Here is a 15,984-nt window from a genome sequence, read left to right on the forward strand (position 1 = left end):
ATTCTATTAGGATGTTGAATATTCTTGGTCACCATTGTGCCACCTTGTGGTCACAAGAGAACACATGTGTTTTTCCATGAAGGAAATCGATTAAATTTTTATTTTCTCCCCGCTACTATGGGAGGATATTTGGAAGGATAAATTGGGAAGCATATTGCCAATAAGGACTATAAATAAAATATAATGGGCACCACTCAAATCAGGAACTAGCATACACCGAAAACCAACCAGATGGCCTTGGTCTAGGTATGAATTCCATGTACTAGATTTTCCCTCTGCTACCTCAATGTGAATTATGTATTTAGAAGATGAAATTGAGGTTCATTTAGGTTGCCATTCTTAATCTAAAAATATAGAGATGGAAATCTGAATCATGTCCATTGAGAATCTAATTATTAATCCAGCAATCTACTTATAGTAAGAGAAAGCAACCAGAATTTAAGTATCAATCACCAATACTAGATTAGAATAACCACATTAATGCATATATAGAAACAGCTTAATAAACACAATTTTTATCATGAGTAAAGATTTGCTTTGTAAATATGTTATAATCTCATAAGTTTTATGCTTTTCAAAGAGTTGTGGTATTTGTTTAAATGATTTTTCTTTCTTTCTTTTTTTTTTTCTAAATTCCACTATGTCAGCATCCAGATGTGAAGAACAGAGAAAGGATTGGCCCCCTTCCCACAGAGTACTTGTGGGCTTGGGACTAAATTATATATTTTGTACCAAATTCAGAAATTTAATGGCCACTGGTTTATATTATCAATGCTTGTTTGATCAAGGCTATAGCTTTTATCAAGGATGAAACTAGTAGAAAATAATGAAGTTCCAAAGCTCTCTCATTATAAGTAGTATGTGTGTGTAGAGAATGAGAGAGAGAACCAGAGAGTTCAACAAATTCTCACAGAGGTATTGCCATGCTAGCATGCTTGTGTATTAGCTAGCCTTCGTTTTCTCTTCATCTGTCTCTTGGTCTCTTATTTCTCGGTCTTCTTTATACCTCTCAATTTCCCTGTTTCTATCTCTGATTCTCATTCTCTATATGGTAGTCTCTCTGCATCTCTCTTTCTCTGTTACACCCTCTCATTTAATTTAGACTGAAATCCAGGAGGTCTCCTGCTCTAGATGGGAGTCCCAGCTCTGCGGATTTCTGGTAGTGTGTCCTCGCACGAAGTTCTCAAACTCCGTTTCCTTATGTGTTACACAGGGGTACAACTGTTGTGACAAATGAATGACTCACGGCATGCAAAAGCACGTAAGACAATGCTTAGCGCAAAGAGTACGTGGCCAGTGCGTGGTGCCCATCTCTATTTTTACTGTCTGGAAAAAAAAAGTATCCATTCTTAATATTCAAATCCATGTCATCATGTTCCAACACGCCCCCCTTGGAGGCATGACGTCATCATAAATTGAGATGCAGCTCACAGAATTTTGTAACAGAAATATCTTCTATGTACTTCTTCTCACAACTTTATCAATGAAATGCTAAGAATCAGAAAACACCTTGCCCACAGTCATGTAATTATTAAGTAGCAGAACCCAAACATGATCCTTATCTTCTATTTGTACATCTTTACCCAGAGTTTGTTGCAATGAACAATAACCCTCATTCTAAACCATGGTTTTATTTTTTGATGAGTTTTACTTTTTCCCTCTCTCCTTGCCTTCCTTTCCCTGTAGCTTATCTATCATTATCTAGCATCTATCATTATCTATCTTTCATCTATCTATCATTATTTATCTGTCATCTATCATTATCTATTATTATCTAGCATCTATCATTATCTATTTTCTATCTATATCTATCATCTATCTAGCTATCTATCATCTATCTATCTATCTATCTGTCATCTCTCATCCTTCTATTTATTTGCCAGGACTAGAATTAATGCAGTCAGTGAGATAAAAATTTTCCATTGCAATCCTCATTTTTCTAACATTCACTAATTCATGTATTCATGTATTGAATACCTACCTCATGTCTGGTCATTCTTAGACATTGTGAAGGTAATAATGAACTAAACAGAAAAAATGATCTTTCTAGGAACTTGCAATCTAGTAGGAGAGACAGAAGTAAAACAAACAAATGAAACAAACAAACAAACCAAACATAATTTAATGCCAGGCACAGTTAAGTTGCTATGCAAAAAAATAAAATAAAATAGGGCGCCTGGGTGGCTCAGCTGGTTATGCGACTGCCTTCGGCTCAGGTCATGATCCTGGAGTCCGGGGATCGAGTCCTGCATCGGGCTCCCTGCTCGGCAGGGAGTCTGCTTCTTCCTCTGACCCTCCTCCCTCTCATGCTCTCTGTCTCTCATTCTCTCTCTCTCAAATAAATAAATAAAATCTTAAAAAAAAAATAATAAAATAAAATAAAATAAAATAAAGGAATATACCTGTGCAGAGAGTGATGGGTGCCATTTTAGGTAGAGTAGTCAGAGAAGGCCTCTCAGTGAAGGTACCATTTGCTCAAAAATCTAGAAGAGAGAAAGTAAACCATGTGGCTAGCTGGGGAAACAGAGTTCCAAGCCAGTGCAGAGGTCTTGGAGCAGAAACAAGTTTGAGAGCCTGGGGGAGAAGCAAAACTTAAAGAGTTCAGTTTGGGCCACGATGTGTTTCAAATGCTCTATTGGATGTCCCCAAGTAGAGAAAACAGTAGGAGGTTGTATATGTGGGTTTGGAGAAGCTGTGGGAGAAGGTCAGACCTGAGAATGGAAATTTGGAAGCCCTCTGCATAGATAGGTCTATAAAGGCACAGGCTTGCTCGAGATCCCCCAGGAATTGAGTGTAGACTCAGGGAGGGGTGTTGGATGGTCCCAGAGCCAGGGACACTGCAACGTGGGGAGGTTGAAACAAATAAAAGTCATTAAAGGGAGAGAAAAAGGAGCTGTCCTGTGAGGTAGGAGAAAAGACAGATGAGTGGTTCCTTAGCCGAGTAAAAAAAAAAAAAAAAAGTGAGCGAGTGATTGTCAAATATTGCTTGGAGGCCAAGCGTGAGGAAACGAAGTTGATGGGGGCGGGGCGTTTAAGAATGGCTGGGGGCGTGCCTGACTCAAGGAGACTCGATGGAGAATTTGGGGGGAGAAAACAGAGACACCTTTTGAAAAGTTCTGATAAAAAGGGGAAGAGATAAATGAAGTAGCGGCTGGAGAAAGGTACAGGGTCAAAGGAAGCTTTCTTTCGTTCTTTCTTTTTAATTTCCTTCTTTGTATTTTTCTTTCTTTTGTTAGTGGGAGGTAGTTCAGCATGCTTATGAGCAGATGGGAACGATCCCATAGAGAGGAAAAAATAGACAATGTAGGAGAGAGCGGATAAATAAAGAAGAGGCCTTGAATAGATGAGATGAGAAGGGGCGGCACCCAGTCTACAAGAGGAAGGAGGGGATCTTCCAGCTACAGACCCGGAGGGAGAACAGCATGTCCAGGTGGGGATGAAGACGCAGGTGCGTGCAGGGACCTAGAGGTGGAGGAGGTACCCTTCTCTCTGCTTCCATTTCTTGATGAGAAGCAAGGGAATCAGCTGAGAGTGAAGCGGTTGTTCCAGGTTTGAGTGGAGCTGTTAATGACTCCAGGACCCCTTTCAGAGCCCGGGAGTGTGAATGGACCAGGAAAATATAATGGGGTCGTCAGACGCTCCCGAAGTCCCTCGGAGGCATGTGACCATGTTGAAAGTCACATCAGCCAGCATGGCTGGGTGTTTTTGAATTCGTAAGAATTCACCAATTTAAAAAAAACCCAGATTACAAAACAACAACAACAAAACAAAACCAAAAAACCCCCAAACCTCCAAAACCCCCAGCTTTCGAAATGAACACATCTCATTTCTGTGAGTAGTAGGGGGTGCTCACACAATTCAATAAAAGAACTAATTTTATCTGCCATGGAAACATTAATTGTGAAGATCCAGAAAGAAGTGGCTAGATCACCATTTTGGCTCAGGAAGAACATCTGACCAGTCACGTAAATATACCAAGGAGAAAAAGCCTCTGACTCAACACGCTCGCTCTCCCTCTCTCTCTGTTTGGTCCTAGATTACAACCAACTGTCGAAGGCAAATGTGTAAAGTGTGTTGGGACTCCGTCCTGGCCCATGGGTCTGTATACTATTTCACAAGCTTTTTAGGATCTGGCATTAAAGTGTAGTAAAAGAGGCTGAGTTGAGTACTTGAGCTAGAGGACAAGAGTCTGTTTGGAGCTGAGGTTTTTCTCGAACTTTGGTTACCTCGCTGCTGTGGGTTGGTGCTGGAGCTAAAGGGCCATCAACTGAGGGACACGATTTTTAATCATACATTTGTTTGTCTTCATGATAGTTTAACTTTTATTTTTTTTCCATTCATGGGTTTGATTTTTTTTTTTCCCACCTATTTGCTTTTCATGTCAAAACTGGTCTTTTCAGTTAAAGTCAGCCCCATCTCCCTGTATCTACCCTGGATTGTGATTGATTACCTCTCCAGTGGACCTTTCCGTGTCCACTCTTTTTTGGGGAGAAGGGAACCGATCTTAATGGATTTGGTCCTGCCTTGGCTTGGGATATCCTTTTAAAACAAAGTCCTTTTAAACTTGTTTTTTGGGCGCCTGGGTGGCTCAGCGACTGCCTTCAGCTCAGGTCATGATCTCGGAGTCCCAGGATTGAGTCCCACATCGGGCTCCCTGCTCAGCAGGGAGTCTGCTTTTCCCTCTGACCCTCCCCCCATCTCATGTGCTCTCTCTCTCTCTCTCATTTTCTCTCTCAAATATATAAATAAAATCTCTAAAAAAAAAATTAAACGTTTTTGTTTTGTTTTGTTTTGTTTGGAGGGGGCAGGTAGAGAGTGTACATGCATACAGGGGGAGGAGGCAGAGGGAGAGGGAGAGAGAGAGAATCTTAAGCAGGCTCCACGGAGCCCCGATGCGGGGCTTGATCTCATGACTCTGAGATCATGACCTGAGCGGAAATCAAGAGTCAGAGGCTTAACCGACTGAGCCACCCAGGTGCCCCTAAATTTGATTTTTGAATTTACTTTTCATGCTTTTAAAATTTGCTATTACAGAGCACGTAGTTAAGTGGTGCTAAAATCTAATAGGGAGATTTTCAATCAATCAGTAGAATATACAAACTAGAGAAGTTCATTTTTCATTGAAAGTATTGTAAAGAGAAAGGGTGATGGATTCAAGTGAGATAATGGGTTTTTCAATGAATGCATTAACTATTTGTAAAGCTATGTTTGGGTGTGTATTAGGGCATGCATTATTGTATTGATTAATGAAAAATGTTCAATGTATACTCTTAGAGGTATTGAGAATGAGGCCTTTATGATGTAAACAAAACTCTGATGCATAATTTGTGCTTGTCATTGTAAGTTCAATTGTAATATTTGGATGAGGGTTGTACTTATATTTAGCGTATATTAAAGTTGCTGTTTATTGGGTAGCTACGGTGCATTTGTTGATTATTATAACATGAACAAGAGAGAGGCTCACAAAAACTTGTTAGTATGCTATTTACAAACAATTACAAAGGGAACACTCTTAAAAGCATCAAATGCACTATATTCTTATTTTTTGTGTGTTTGCAATGATAGCTGCCATCTAATTAGTTTTTCCAGGAGACTGTATGAAGGAAATCCATAATCCTACAAGAACATTGTGTTGGAAAGACAGGACATCATGGTTTTTAAACTCACATACAATTACTGACCATGAAGAAAGAAAGGGGTGGTCTTTAGCTTAATATTCTCTGAACTGGAAACTACAATGATAATTATGATAATAATAGTAATAATAGTAACAGCACCTTTATATCAACCTTCAGAGCTCATCAGATTAAAGTAACTGCACAAAAACAAAGAAATATATATTGATGTCATATTGAGTGTCATAGGACTGAAACCACCCAGGTCATGGAGAACTAAGGTAGTAGCTCATACTTAACTGAGTTTACATCTTAATCATTTAAATTATATGACTCTCAGAGGACTTACATTCATGCAGAAGTTTTGAACAAAGATTATAACAATTTTATTTCTAGTAGACGAAGTTAAGAGGGCCAATAACATAAGGTAAAATTTCTGCCATTTTAGTTTGGCCAGAGAGATCACAGAAAAAGACCTTTGGACAGAATCGCAAGGAAAATCTTGTTCAACCCCCTCTTCCATGTTTGTACAATATTAAAACAGGATAAAATAAGATCACTGATTTTTATCCGTGGGTTTTTGATGAATAATATTGAACCCCAAAGATCACTGGTATCACTTTTTTAAAATAAAAAATAATTGAACTAAATATAAAGGATGTGGGGGCAGGGAGGACCCTATATTGTTTGAGAGAATTAGTATCACTATTACAATTTCATTGGAGTAGATTCTAAAACTCAAAATTCCATGGAAATCAATGGGCTGGCTTTATTTCTTTTTAATGTTTAATGAATTCTCTTCCTACAATTTCTCAGGAAATGCAATAATTTATTAGTTTTTAAATCCCATCAGTATCATATTTGATTTTTCTCCCCATTGTGTTTTTCTTTCATTGATTCCTAGAGGCAATTCTGAACGTTTCCTCCATGCCACATGTTTTGAAGGGCTAAATTGGTCTCTGTGGAAGCACAGCTGTTATGCTACTATCTAATTGGGTTAAGGAAAATTAATGTCAGGTGACAAGCCTATCAGAAACAAGCTCTCTGGAAATCAATAGTTTAGGAAGACTTTCACATGTTAGAATCTGGTTCTCAGGGTCAATCTGTGGGTTTAGCATTTCATATTATTAATAGCGTGATGACAAACCAGGGGCAGGAGGGTTAATGCTAGGAGTATGTGTTCCTGCCTCTCTCCCTTTTAAAGGAAGTATTCAAATGAGCGGAAGTCCAAAGCCCTATTTATTTAACACTGAGCTTCTGATATTAAAATAAACAGACAATGTAACTTTTACAGAATAGGATTAAATTAGGCTTATAGGCATGTCTAGTGGCGTTTGGGGAGAAAAGACCAAACTCCTATTAATTCTTAGAAATTCCTAGTGGGAACAAGTTTTGGTGACTTTGTACTTCTGTTCCTTGAAGGAATTTACCAGGATTTGCCTTCTGTGAAGTAGGGTGGTAAAGGTGCACATTGCATTATATTAAAAATGTGCATTCTGCTTTTTATTTTTTCTTGTTAATCCCAGGGAGGAGTTTTCCTCCAGCCTCACCAGTGAACTTCTATTGGCTTAGGACAATTTCTGCATTCACTCATTTAACAGCTAAACAACAAAATACTATATGAATGATTTAGTTGTGTTTCTAGACAGATATAATGTTTCTTCCCTAGTGAGTGTGGAAATATGATTGCAAAGGCTGCCTGCACCGGGAGAGCATTTACCCAGTATTCTCTGTTGTCACCTCAGCAAATGAAGGATCAAAATGCCGTCTTGGTCTTAATAAAGAAGACAAACTCTTAATAAAAAAGGAATGGCATCTTCGTTTTAGTCTTAAAATTATACAGTGTACTAGGTCTTGTTCTTTATTAATAAATAATAAATATTTAGAGAAAAATGAGAAAATGCCAATATACAAACATAAGAAAATAAAAAATTATAATCACATCTACTACATTGGGGCCCCCAGCATACTGTCTGTGGAGTACCCGTCTCCAGATGTTTTTACATAGAAGAGAAATAGGTTTGTATTTTTTTAATGTATTGATATTTTGAGTTTTTCTATTGCAGGCAACTCCAACAAATCTGAATACATATAACAATTTTGACCTACCTTGTTAATCATGGATTATTTTGCATTCTTATTTTTTAAAAAATTATGCATTAAACTATTGCTTATCTTGATTACTGGGTTGTTGTTGTTGTTTTTCTGTACCTCTTAAAATTCATACTTGAGGTGTGTAGTGCCTTCTTTACCACAGCCTAATCCCAGCACTAAAGACAAATGTAGAAAGAGGTTCAGATTTGGAAACTGATTTAAATATAAAGATTTTTGTTTTCTCAAAGAAATGGAATCATATGATATAATCTGCATTCAAAATTCAAAGTCCTTAAACATTTTTCAGGACACAGTTTCATTTTTGCAAAATAATCCATTTTCTTCTATTATTTATTGTGGGTTTTTAAAATATATTTATCAATCACTAAATACCCTTACATGCAACACTTAACAATTGCTAGTGAGATCAAATTCAAGATTCCTTGAGTTGAAACAACTCAAAGGGAAAAACTTGTCTGATAGTTTCACAGACTCTCAGGTCCGCTATGGATCTGCAAGCCTAAAACAGGCTAGCTATAGATGTGCAAAAATCAGTCTCCACAGAATCAGTGTTGACATTCACTGATTTTTTTTAAGGATTGATATAAACAGTAACCTTAATTTTATTTTAGGAGTCTACTTGGAAGACACTTAATTTTGACATGTAAGTGAACTTGATCAAAATATGTCAACTATAATTAGTTTGAACAGAAAATATTTATTGTTTGAATACATATTTTATATTCCATATATGGTTAATCCTAAAAATAAATCTATGAGCATTTTCTCTCCATTTTAACAAGGAGGCACCAACAGTTAAATAAATCCTACCATTAAATGTATTCAACCTGCTAGTACTAGAGCTGAGGAATGGTTTCATACCCTTTATACTCAATTTGGCCTAATGCCCATAGCAGTATTCTGGACCAGTGGTCAGCAAACTTTTTCCGTAAGGGGCCAGAGAGTCAGTATTCTAGGGTTTGTGGGCCACATATGGGCTCTGTCTCTTCTACTCAACTCAGTTTTTCTAGCCCAGAAGCGGCAGTCATAGACAATCTGCAAGCTAACGAGTGTGGCTACGTTCCAGTTACAACTTTACTAATGAAGATAGAAATCTGAATTTTATAAAATAGTCAAGTGTCACAAAACATTATTCTTTCAATTTTTTCTGCCTACAGTTAAGAACTGTAAATCATTCTTAGCTCAGGAGCTGCATAGATGGTGAGCCAGATTTGGCCTGTGTGCTGCAACTTTACAGATCCCTTGTTCCAGAACAGTGGAAAGGGTGATATCCTTGATTTAAAATATCAGAAAGGCCCTGATTTCAGGAAAAGGTTTTCATTTTCTAGGGGTCTTGTAATAGAGGGACATTTGCATATAAATCACATATCTTTGCTCTGGTTCCTTTTCTTGATGTAGATACTCTCCCATCAAAATGCTCAAACCTATATTGTTTTCATGGACAAAATAAAGGGGATTTTAAAGTAAAATTCTAGGGGCGCCTGGGTGGCTCAGTCGTTAAGCGTCTGCCTTCGACTCAGGTCATAACCCCAGGGTCCTGGGAGGGAGCCCCGCATCGGGCTCCCTGCTCAGCTGGAAGCCTGCTTCTCCCTCTCCCACTCCCCCTGCTTGTGTTCCCTCTCTCGCTGTGTCTCTCTCTGTCAAATAAATAAATAAACTCTTAAAAAAAAAAAAAGTAAAATTCTACACAAGGGATCAAGTTTTTTGAAAAGCTGATATTTAAAGGAAAAAATCTCCCAAGGACACTATCTCAAAATGTCTCATTTTTTTTTTCCTGGGTTGCTACCTTTTTCATTTTAATTGAATCCTTCATTAGTACTTCTAGTACAATTAACTGTATTGAAAAGTCCCCAAGACCACCTCTTCCAGATATCTGCTGATCTAGATATTTGAGCTCCGTTGCCAGGAAGCGTCATAAAGGTTTTTCCTTGAGACGTTTGTATAGGAACCGCAAGGAAGGCGGAGGACCGAGGAGGAAGAGAAGAGAGGGACATTGGTGGGACATGCCCCTGCAGTGCCACTCATCAGTGGGCTCCATAGGCAAATACATGGTCACCCAGATGTAGCCATGGCCAAGTGCAAACGTGCAACTTTTCCCATCAGTGTGACAACTGATGTCCTTGCTCTCCAGCTGATGGAAAATTCCTAGAGGAGAAAGGGAAAACAGGAAAGGGGACTGTTGGGCGGGGAGGGAGTTAAGAGATGGGGAGCGGGGGTTAGTCTAGCCCCGCCCACTTTCTATCGCCACGCCCCTCCCCCCCCCAACCCGGACCCTCTACAGAGACCTCAGTTTACAACTAGTTTGCTCCCATAGGGAAGCCTCCACTGCAGGATTAGGACCTAGAGGACTGCAGCATCTGGCTCATTCACTCTTTGGAGCATTTGATCTCATCTATAAGGGAAAACAAATGCATGTCCCCTCTTTTTCTCCAGGACCGTTTTTTATTTTGGTTTTGTTTGTTTGTTTGTTGGCTTTTCTCTACTCATAATTCTTTCTGAAGTGAAATCCTTTGGCTATTGAAGCCATTCCCCATCCTCGCAGTTAGGTTAAAATCGGGACAAAACTGTTGTAATTCTAGAACTTGTCAGCCAGAATCAGGCCATCACAAACCGATCACACAAGGCTGCTCTCTGCTCCCAATAGTTGAGATTATTTTTCCATGATGTAATGAACCGTTTAGATCCCTTTGAAAGAACAATCACCAGCAAGTTCATCTCTCTGTCTAGAGATCCTTTCGAACCAGAAGGTTGTTGCGACGGTTTTTTAGACCAGAAGTATTAGTTATAGATGTTGCCATTGTTGTTCCTTGCAAGGAAGAGAATAAAAGTGTAATCGTACTAGGTCATGTGTAAATTTATGCTGTTTTTACTGGCTCTTAACCCTTTTCCTTCCAGGAATTGTTAAGTTCCTTTGCAGTCATATTTCAGTCCTTGGGTACGTTCTCAGCAAGGGTGACCGTTTGACGGTAAGGTCCCTCAGTAGACCAACAGAATAGAAGTCGGGTCACATAGCGGACTCCCTGGAAATTACGTAAGAGAAATAAATACCCTGGTATTTGCCCAGAGAGGAAATTAGGAAATTCACTTTGAGCATGAACTCATAGACTCTCTCAAACTCTCCTGTGAGAAAAATTTTTCTTGGTCTGAGGGGGTCTTCAGTGGAGTTAGCGGGTGAAACCTTGTAGGAGAGATCTCCAGTCTCTATGTTGCTGGAAACGGGGCTGCAGGTCAGGCTGCCTTCCTTTGCTGGTGGAGACTCCAAAGGGGTTCAGGAGACAGGAGAAAGAACAGGACACCTGTCTGTGCCTAGGGGTCTTCCTCTTTTTCCTGTTCTTTCTTTCATTTTGGGGTTTTATGTCATGGCCCGTAAGTCAATTCACAGAGAATTGCTCTCCCTTGTGGAAAAATAATTTCAAAAATGGTTTTTATTTTATTTTTTTATTTTTATTTTGTGCTGCCTGGACTATTTTACCTGAAGGGTATGGGTTGGTTTTTATATTAAGTGTGCTTGAGGCTTTTCCGGCAACTTGCTTTGATGGGCTGTGCTTTTGTAATGGAGCTTGCGGGGCTGGAATCATGCAGATCCTGAACAGCATTTGCAGAGATGAACCAAATGCTGAATAATGCTAATAATACAATTCTAAGTGCTCTGCCTGGGTCACTGGCTATGTCTGGGTCCTCTTTTCTTGTAGGACTTGAAAAAATGTGCGGACCATGGAGAGGAAAAACGAACCAAGGCGAGCATTGCATGAGGAAAGAAGAGAGAATACAGAGAGGAATGAATTAATATCTGTGCATAATTCACTTAGGGAAGAGCGCCGATTCATTGTGATCCCAGGATTAAGGAGACTTGCATACATTTCCATTATACTGCCTAGATTTTGACACTATGAATATGGCACCAGTGACAGTCTTTTGTCCTAAATGATGCTTTGACCAGGTAGATGTTCAGATAACTTCTGCCAGGAAATCCAAGTAACACTTTCATTTTCTGTTGCTCCAAAGGAAGAACTGCTTGAGTTATGTGTGCTTAGCTAGCATTTTGCAGAAAGATTGAAGCTGTTTAGCCTCAGAGCTTCATAGATTATTCTATTTTTGGAAAATCCTGAGAGAGTCGCCACTATCTGCTTTGAAAGTTTCCTATTTTCATGCATAAGAAATACGTGTGCAATGGGTGAGTAGATAATGTTTTAAATTGCAAATTGTAAGATATAACTGAACTCTTAAACACCATAAAATCAGAATCATGAAAGCAAGTTGCCGAGAAATTGGAGTCTGGAAGCTGACTACGGCTCTTTTGCCAGAACTAAGTGACTACAGATCAAAATTGAGCCGTCTTCAATGTCTTGTGAGGTTTTTAGATACGACACCACTGAGGTCAAGAGGTAGAACTCTGTGTGTGCGTGCATTTTCATGTTTATGCACTTTGATTTTGCTTTGTGCCCACTAATTTATTAAGTACATTCCTTCTTTTACTTAATCCAGTACTAAGGAGGTACTAGATTTGTCTATAAAAATAATAGGCATTAAGAACAATAGCTTTGGGTTTTAACCTTTGCCCAAGCGGGAAATACATCACCATCTTCCAAGAATTTTTCTTTTGGAAAGTGTTATTGCAGGTTAAGTTAACACGTATAAGAGGTTTAATCTCAGTCAATGGGAAAGCTAAACTCTTAATTGATTTTTTCCCTCACGTTGACTTCACAGGTACAGTAGGAGTCTTTGTATTTCAGTTTATAGGCAGGAGGATGACCAAGAGGTGACAAGAATGCATAATTTATCATGTCAGTTCCTGCCCTGCTAAAATTTGATGATTCAGTTATACCAACCATATAAACGGATAGATTTAGCATAAATACAAGTTTTAAAATGAGATCTCCTTTGCTGATGAGAAGATCAGAAGCTGAAACACCATGACAGAATTTAAGTCTGTTATAAATTCAGTTTCTCTGTTGCTAACCACATAAACAATTTTCTGAAATGCTCCTTTCTAAGGATCATTCCTTTGGATTTCTTTAACATTTATAATGGACTGGATGAAGCTCAAATCCAAATGGAGGAGAAGAAGTATCTGGATTTGATCCTAATTAGTACATTAAAATATATAAGTAAGCACCTATAAAATGGGCAGTAACATAACTTGGGTTTTCTTTTAATAATCATATAATGCTATTAATGCTGTTTTTCCTATTATTATGAGTCATTAATGTTATCGGTGACTATGAGGTATAGTATTTGATTTCTGCATAGTTGTGATACAAGTTACTTGTCTGTAACTTATACACAGGACTTTGAATATTAAAAGGTAAATTAACCAAGGGCCAATGAAGGCTATCTACCTGCAGAACACAAGTCAATGAAGGAGGAAACGATTAACCATCGCCTTAGGTACTGATCGAATTTATTTTTATTTTATTTATTTATTTTTTAAAGATTTTATTTATTTATTTGACAGAGAGAGACATAGAGAGAGCAGGAACACAAGCAGGGGGAGTGGGAGAGGGAGAAGCAGGCTTCCTGCTGAGCAGGGAGCCCGATGCGGGACTCGATCCCAGGACCCTGGGATCATGACCTGAGCCGAAGGCAGACGCTTAACGACTGAGCCACCCAGGTGCCCCGAATTTATTTTTAAAATGGAAGAAATCTCTCTCACAGGGAAGCATAAGAATTGAGCCAGACATTTGGAAATAGGTCTTGTATGAGGAGTGCAAGGCCAAATTTTATGTATTACAGTCAGTGTAGGAACCATTTGGGGGGCATTAGTCATTGGCTGCAAAAATTATCAGCCCTGTTCTATGATTTCTAGATTTGTCTGAGCACAGATGCCATGAAAAGTTATCCTCTGCAGAAAGCAGAGGAAGGAAACTTGGGCTTGAAATCTGCAGGCTTAGAGGCTGTATTAACCCATTTCCCTATCAATTAGGGAATTCGGGAAATTGTAGGAAGAGAAATCCGGAAGAAACGATCACATGGTAGGACCGCAGCCAGAGGCAATGGACAGAGAAATGACAGTGAGATCAGTGTTCTAAGAATCCTGCTCACGTCTCTTAGCCTTGCATTCACTCATTTGCAGATCCCTCCCTGTCTAAAGAAGAAGGTATCACTCCTCACACTTGTCTTACAGGTCAAAAATCTGGCCCGAATTTAATGTTCAATCCCAATATCCTTTTCTTTTTCTTTTTTTTTTATTATTATGTTATGTTAATCACCATACATTACATCATTAGTTTTTGATGTAATGTTCCATGATTCATTGTTTGCGTATAACACCCAGTGCTCCATGCAGAACGCGCCCTCTTTAATACACATCACCAGGCTAACCCATCCTCCCACCCCGCTCCCCTCCAGAACCTTCAGTTTGTTTTTCAGAGTCCATAGCCTTTTATGAATGTATTAAAATGCTGACCATCACCCGGAAAATCCACTTTGCTTTTCTCCCTCTAACACCAACCCATACTTCCATACGTCTATGAAAATGTTGCTAAACTCCTCAGATACTTACCTCTTCATTTATGATTTTCCCACTGAGGCAGGCTCTGCAACAGCCTGCTATGTTATTTAAAGGCTTATTATATATAAGTATCTCTTGAAGATATCTTACTCCCCCAATTAAGTTATTCTATTTATTAACCTCATCATCCTTAATAGCAGTACCAAGAGCTAGTGTAAATAATTCCACTGCCTAAGTGTTCATCATGTGTCAAGCATTTTATGTGCATTATTTCTAATCCCTAAAACAGTCTTTCATAGCTAACTGGATCAATGTCACAAACACATAGCAGGATGACCCAAAGCCCAAACTCTCCCCACCGTGCAATGCCGTCACCACCTTCAAGATCACACAACTTAGAACATCCTTGAAATTCAAAGCATTGGGATTTGACCTGAAAGAATGCAATTTAAAAAAAAAAGTTTCAAGAGAGCATACCCTTTGACCTATAATTCCACATTTGGAAACCTAACAAAATAGTAGGAGATGAAGATAAACAATCTACAAGACCAGTTAATGTATCTTTATACACAAAACAAATACGAATATAAAGGTATAAGAATAGGTGATGATTCACCAAAGTATGGTTCATACATATTAGGACATAAAATACATGTAAACATTAAAACATATGCTTTCAAATGAATTTTAATTGCATGACAAATACTTACATATAAAAAGTATGATACTCATGTATCAAAAAGTATGACACAATTGATCTAAAATTATAAAAAAATATATAAAGATATAAAAATAGAAACAGAAAGATAGGAAAAGGGGGAAGAGATATACCAATGTATTTATAATGGTGGGAATATGGATTTATTTTCTATGTTTTCTACATTAATCTACATTTTTAATGTTTATCTTGTACATTTTCCATAATTGCTTTGACAATAAAAAAAAAGACCTATACATACTCAACACTTGAAAAACCACACACACACACACACACACACACACACATATACTGTTAAAGCCAATATCCCCAAAAGCTAGACATTCAGGTATGTATACTTTCTTTCAAAAGTAACATGACAAAAAAAAAAGTAACATGACAGTATCATTATTGACATTACTCAAAATATGTTTTGTATATTCTTTGTATCTTGTGGCATATTCCTGAAATGTCTCCAATGGTGACTAGCTTTGGTTGTCTCAAGTTGCTTTTTGTTGTTGTTAGTTCTGGAAAATGCCAAGTTGCCGGCATTTTATAACAAGGCTACCTGACCTAAGGAGCTGCCATCCACTTTAACAGAGAATGAACCGGGACTTCAGGTTCATTAGCTTTGAGGCAGCTGGTGTGTCACAGACAACACGGATGAAACGGTCGTCGTAATCCCTGTGTTAAGAGCCACGGTAACGGGGGGTCTGGATAAATGCAGCATTTTCAGAGTGTCATTGCCTCACCCACATGAAATACGTAAAGTCTTCCAGAGCACGACAGAAGAGTAATTTGCTAAATAATAATTTAGCTGCTCTGCAAGTGTGAATTAAAAAAAAAAAAGATCCCACTTATTATTGTTGGCTTTAACATATTTGATGGAAAATAAAGATCATATTAATGGACACAGTAAGCACTCTGGTGATTTCTCAATAAATGACTGTATGACTTTGTTCTACATGTAAACAAATGAACATTTGCAGACACAGAGCTCCCTCCCTTACCCAGAGGTCTTCCTCAACGATTCATTACACAGTAAATGCAAGGACTAAAGCATTTAAATGCTCTGAGAAGCCAAAATAGATGTCATAAATCCATAT

The sequence above is a fragment of the Neomonachus schauinslandi genome, chromosome 15 (assembly GCF_002201575.2).
Source record: "Neomonachus schauinslandi chromosome 15, ASM220157v2, whole genome shotgun sequence".
Lineage (NCBI taxonomy): Eukaryota > Metazoa > Chordata > Mammalia > Carnivora > Phocidae > Neomonachus > Neomonachus schauinslandi.